This window comes from Mus pahari, chromosome X, assembly GCF_900095145.1.
Source record: "Mus pahari chromosome X, PAHARI_EIJ_v1.1, whole genome shotgun sequence".
NCBI lineage: Eukaryota > Metazoa > Chordata > Mammalia > Rodentia > Muridae > Mus > Mus pahari.
In genome coordinates, this window is record NC_034613.1 from 29,922,505 (window position 1) to 29,928,107 (window position 5,603).

A 5,603-nucleotide genomic window follows, 5' to 3' on the forward strand; every position below is an offset into this window, starting at 1 on the left:
AAAAAACAAAAAACAAAAAACAAAAAACAAAAACCAAAAAAACCTGGAGTTCTCCATGCTAATGGGGATATCTAGATAGATCCAGATGGTTCAGCCAATGAGCTTCCCTTCCTGGGCATTCCTTCCCAAAACAGGTATTTGATCCCAGGTTCACCCTGAGTAAGGTATATGAATTCAATTAACCATCAAATAAAGCAGTTTAAAAAAGCAAGGATCATCTCTTTATCAATGTAAAGAGCAGAGCCTAAATCTCGTGGAGAAAGGCTTCTCTCTTCCTCTTGGCACTCACTTGAAACCAAACTGGGTTCCTCTCTCATCTAGAAGCTGCCTTCCTCTTCCTGCCAGGCATGTGGCTGCCTTAAAAGTAAGCTAGACCCAGAACCCGTTCCTGTGCTACAGGGCTACTGGTAACCACAACAATCATCCTAGACTCCCCTGTTTCCCACCTGGAAAAGCACAGACTGAGGACCCCCATTATGGACTGTGGGGCTGTGTTCTGCTTCCCCTGAAGGCTCTGTTGTCACTCTGGGCACTCCATCGGAGGCAGACACTCAACCCTGTACTTTGCCATCTTCCATGTCCTAGACCTCTCTCTTCCATTTGCGTGGATAGCCAAGAACTGTCTGAAAGATGGATGTCTCCCTTCCTGTATGTATTGACACCACATTGACCCAGAGCAGGAGCTACTGCTGCAGCAATGAAAATGTGGGTGGGTTTTGGCAGCAGCACAGGTGAGCGTGCATCAGGGTATTGGCAGGGAAACTCCATTAGAGAAAGTTTCCGCACAGTTCTGTTGCTCTGTTCCTCGGAGTGGGTTCCAGTTTACATCCCTAAGGGTGTGAGATCTACAGGCCCCAGTCATTACAATGCACCTCACAGACACCTCGTGTATGGGAAAGGCCTGAGATCTTGCCTTACTTTACAGAGGAAGAGCTCTGAGAAGGCCCCTTATCTCTCCACCAAAATTCTAAGAAGACATTTCTTCCCTGAGGAAGTAAGTACCAGAAAGTATGATTCTTTGGTCTCCTATCCACCTGAAACATATTCCTGCCGGCTGTTACAAAACAAAACTATTTATCTAAATAAATCAAGTCTAACCACAGAAAAGCAACCCAACAATGTAAACTAAAATGTAAAAAAAAAATGTGTAAAAAAAAATTCCTGTGTGTTTAGTAGGTCATGGGTTCAGGATCTTTTCTGAAAGAAAATTAACTGTTAACAGGGAAAGAAGCACAGAAGAAACATCAAAGGAAGACCAAGTGAGTGAGTGTTGGAAAGCTGCTAGAGAGTGCAAGCTAGAGGGGATAGAGAAAAATGGGCAGGGCAGGGGAGCACTTGAGGTCAAAGAGATGGGCTGGCATGATGCAACTTAGATGGCCAAAGGATGATCTGCTTCTGTTTCCAATAGATAACTAGGATTTTAAAGCATGTTTGTCAGTATTTGTGTGTATGTATGCACATGTGTGTGTGTGTGTGTGTGTGCACACGCGTGCCTGCTTCCATTGAGATTCTGGAGCTCCAATTTTAAAATTCCCCTCCCCATTATTGATCATGAACTTTCTGAGCTCTAGTCCCACAAAAGGTTCCTAGGAGGCACAGGAAATGGTGAAAGCACTCTTGCCTGAACCAAACTGGGTCTACTGAGACGATGGTCATGGACTTTGAAAAAAATGCCGCTTTTATTCTCTAATTTATCCTAAACCAGAGATGCCACTTAGGTACCAAATGCACGGATATATGATGGCTTTTTCAAGATTCATCTTAATCTTCATGTCTTTGATCAAGCAACACTTCATTGGCCATTTCCTTAGGACCACTCTTGAGCACTTCTGGTTAAGGTGTGAAGACATCCTTTTTCATGTCAGAACTCTGCAACAACTCTTAAAAAAATAAGTGGCTCCTAGCCCATTGTATAGAAGTGCTGCCAGCACCGGGCTCCTATCTTTCCATCAGCCTTGAGCCTCCCTACAGAGTACAGAGCACTGTAATAAAAGAACAGACCTGCCAGGCACCAACTCCATTTGGATCTAGGCCAAGAGTTTTGTTTTGGCTCACACATTTATATTCTAGAACTTTCTACATCATGTTCTCATTTTGATAACATCATCTCCTTGGTGGCCTCATGTTCTACCCCCACTAGAATTCTCTTATCCCATGAAGTGACTATCTTTTGCCATGATCTTTGCTTTCATTTTTTTTCCTTTTCTCCTATGGGTGTTTGACAGAGCTCCCAGGCTTATGGTTTAATAATTGTATTTCCTTGGCTCTCCACCCTTACTGTTAAGGAAGCTCCCAGGCAAATAGCAGGTAGTGTTTGTTACAAAACTTGAAGAAGCAGAACAGACTGGGCAAATGTCAGTGTGAGGCAGGAGGGATGGGGTAGACGAAGCAAGAGTTGATCTGGGCTACAAATTCAAGTTCTGCTGCTTAGCTCTGGGCAAATCTCTTGAGCCTGCTTGATCTGTTTTCTCATATATTAAATGGTTTGAGTACTTAATATCTACCTGAGGAGAGTATCTAAGCTAGCTAACAAAGACTGAACAAAAAAATACATGCACAAAGCCCCTTTTAAAGAGAACATGGCCACTATCAGAACTATCAATAGAATCCTCTATCCTTTGTACATAAAAATATAACTGAACTGAAGAATTCAAAGGTAAATCTATACATGGGAGCTTAATTGATTTTTTTGGGGGGGTGGGGGACAGGAGAACTAAGAGCCAAATGAGGAAATATAAGTCTCTTAAACATATGTGTTGTAGTAAATCATATATTTGATAAAGGTCTAGTATTTGTAACAGGAGAAGAATGCTTAGGACTCAACAGAAAAAAGATGAAAAAGAAGGAGGAGGAGGAGGAGGAGGAGGAGGAGGAGGAAGAAGAAGAAGAAGAAGAAGAAGAAGAAGAAGAAGAAGAAGAAGAAGAAGAAGAAGAAGAAGAAGAAGAGGAGGAGGAGGAGGANGAAGAAGAAGAAGAAGAAGAAGAAGAAGAAGAAGAAGAAGAAGAAGAAGAAGAAGAAGAAGAAGAAGAAGAAGAAGAAGAAGAAGAAGAAGAAAAGAAAGCATAGGTAAAGCAGTCATGGTAGCACAAGCCTATATCAGAAGGCTGAGACAAGAGGATTGTGCATTTGGGGCTAGCCTGGGCTACAAAGTAAGACCATGCCAAAAAAAATGTAGACAAATGACAGATAGATAGATGGATAGATAGATAGATAGATGGATGTCCAAAGCTAAGATGTACAATTTTCCAAAGAAGGTATACAAATTGTCCACATGCACATGAAATAGGCCTGACATCATTGGCTATTATAGAAAAGCTAGTCAAAATTATAATGTTGTACCTACTAGAATCTTTTGCTAATGAGTTTATAAAGAAGTTGGAATTCTTGTATACTATTGGCAAGAATATAAAATGATAATGGAAACTTATCAAATCATTAACTCAGGGAGGCTACATAATACAAGGTTTTAACACCTATGTGGCATATTAGCCAGACTATTTAAAATGTTACTAACTGGGACTAGAGAGGTTGCTCAGTGGTTAAGAACATGTGTTGTTTTTGCTGAGGACCCTAGTTCAATTTCTAGCACCCACAACAGGAAGCTTACAGTTAACTGCTTCTAACTCTAGCTCCAGGGGATACGGCTAACCTCAGGCATACATACATACATACATACATACATAACCTCAGGCATATCTACATACATACATAACCTCATACGTACATACATACATACACACGCACGCACGCACGCACATACACACACACAAATAAATAAATGAATAAATAAATAAATAAAATAGATAAAATCCTAGTTTTGAAATTACTTTTTTTAATTATCTTAATTTTGAAAATGAACAAAAAGGGGGCAAATTCTATCAGAACATATGGAAGAAAAAGAAAAAGAGGAGGAGTAAGAGGAAGAAGTGGAAGAAAAAGCAGTGGAATTTTTAGCACTGTGACTTTACGGGGTAAGATCTGAGGGTCAGCTTGCAGGTAAGTCCTGTAAAGCGGCATTCATTCATCAAGGCAACCCCTCCACTGGGTCTGAAAAGCTCTTCCTATTCAGGAAATCCCTACCTGCTGTGAGACTCTTTTGGGAAAAGCCTCCAAAAATGCCTAAACTCGGAAACACCTATGTCTCCTGTACTGGATAGTTTTGTGTCAACTTGACACAGCTGGAGTTATCACAGAGAAAGGAGCTTCAGTTGGGGAAATGCCTCCATGAGATCCAGCTGTAAGGCATTTTCTCAATTAGTGATCAAGGGGGGAGGGCCCCTTGTGGGTGGTGCCATCTCTGGGCTGGTAGTCTTGGGTTCTATAAGAGAGNNGNCTGAGCAAGCCAGGGGAGGCAAGCCAGTAAAGAACATCCCTCCATGGCCTCTGCATCAGCTCCTGCTTTCTGACCTGCTGGAGTTCCAGTCCTGCATCCTTTGGTGATTAACAGCAGTATAAAAATGTAAGCTGAATAAACCCTTTCCTCCCCAACTTGCTTCTTGGTCATGATGTTTGTGCAGGAATAGAAACCCTGACTAAGACATCTCCTAAAACCTTCCTCAACTCCCTCCCACCCTACCCCCCCCAACAGGAAATCCTTCTTGTTCCTAGGGTGACCACCTTGTCAATGCTTACCATACAGACTCCTTAGTGCTTGGGTTTTCTGAAGCAACAAGAGAGGAAATGAGAAATATGTACAAGGGAAAGAGAGAGAACAGAGACTGATAGATAGACTAGGAGTGGACACAGAAAGGTTTTCATGACTGAGTCACCAGCAGGAACACGCAATATTCCTAAGCAGCTCAATTTTTCAAGGGACTCTGCAACCAAAACTCCATTGTTTCTTTTACCTTCAGGGCCCTTCATTTTACCATCACCACCTTTTGACTGTCTATCTAGAAAGCTATTCAGGATCCTGTTCCTTGGGGACCCGAAAGGGGACATGAACATCCAAGGGTCTAGGAGTTGCTTATCTCACTACTTGGATCAAAAGAAAATCCCTTCTAGGCACAAAATCTTTTTTTTGAGACAGGGTTTCTCTGTCTAGCCCTGGCTGTCCTGGAACTCAGAGCTCTGTAGACCAGGCTGGCCTCAAACTCAGAAATCTGCCTGCCTCTGCCTCCCAAGTGCTGGGATTAAAGGTGTGCGCCACCACGCCCAGCTACACAATCATTTTCTAAGGTTATGTGAAGCAGTGGTCCTCCAGCATACCTAGAGACCTGAATCACCTGGAGTGATCGCAAGAATCCACTGCTAGATAGGTTCCCATTTGGACCAGCTGAGTCAGCATGTCTTGGGAAAGGGTGCAAGCACGTGGATTTATTTTACGTTGGTTTGCTTTGTTTTTGTTACTCCAGGTAATTCTAATATGAAGCTAGGTTAATAACCACGACTCAAAGCTAACAGCTCCATAATTGGAGATTAAAGTTTACCAACATAAGCAAGTGTCTTAGTCAGGGTTTCTATTCCTGTACAACATCATGACCAAGAAGCAAGTTGGNGAGGAAAGGGTTTATTTGGCTTACATTTCCAAACTGCTATTGATCACCAAGGAAGTCAGGACTGGAACTCAAGCAGGTCAGAAAGCAGGAGCTGATGCAGAAGC

General features: G+C 42.3%; 1 protein-coding gene across 2 annotated transcripts in view; it reads right to left on the reverse strand.

Moving 5' to 3' along the window:
• The window catches only part of Tmem255a (transmembrane protein 255A), a 53,771-nt gene that overhangs the window by 10,696 nt on the left and 37,472 nt on the right, over window positions 1–5,603 (reverse strand). The window lies entirely within an intron of this gene.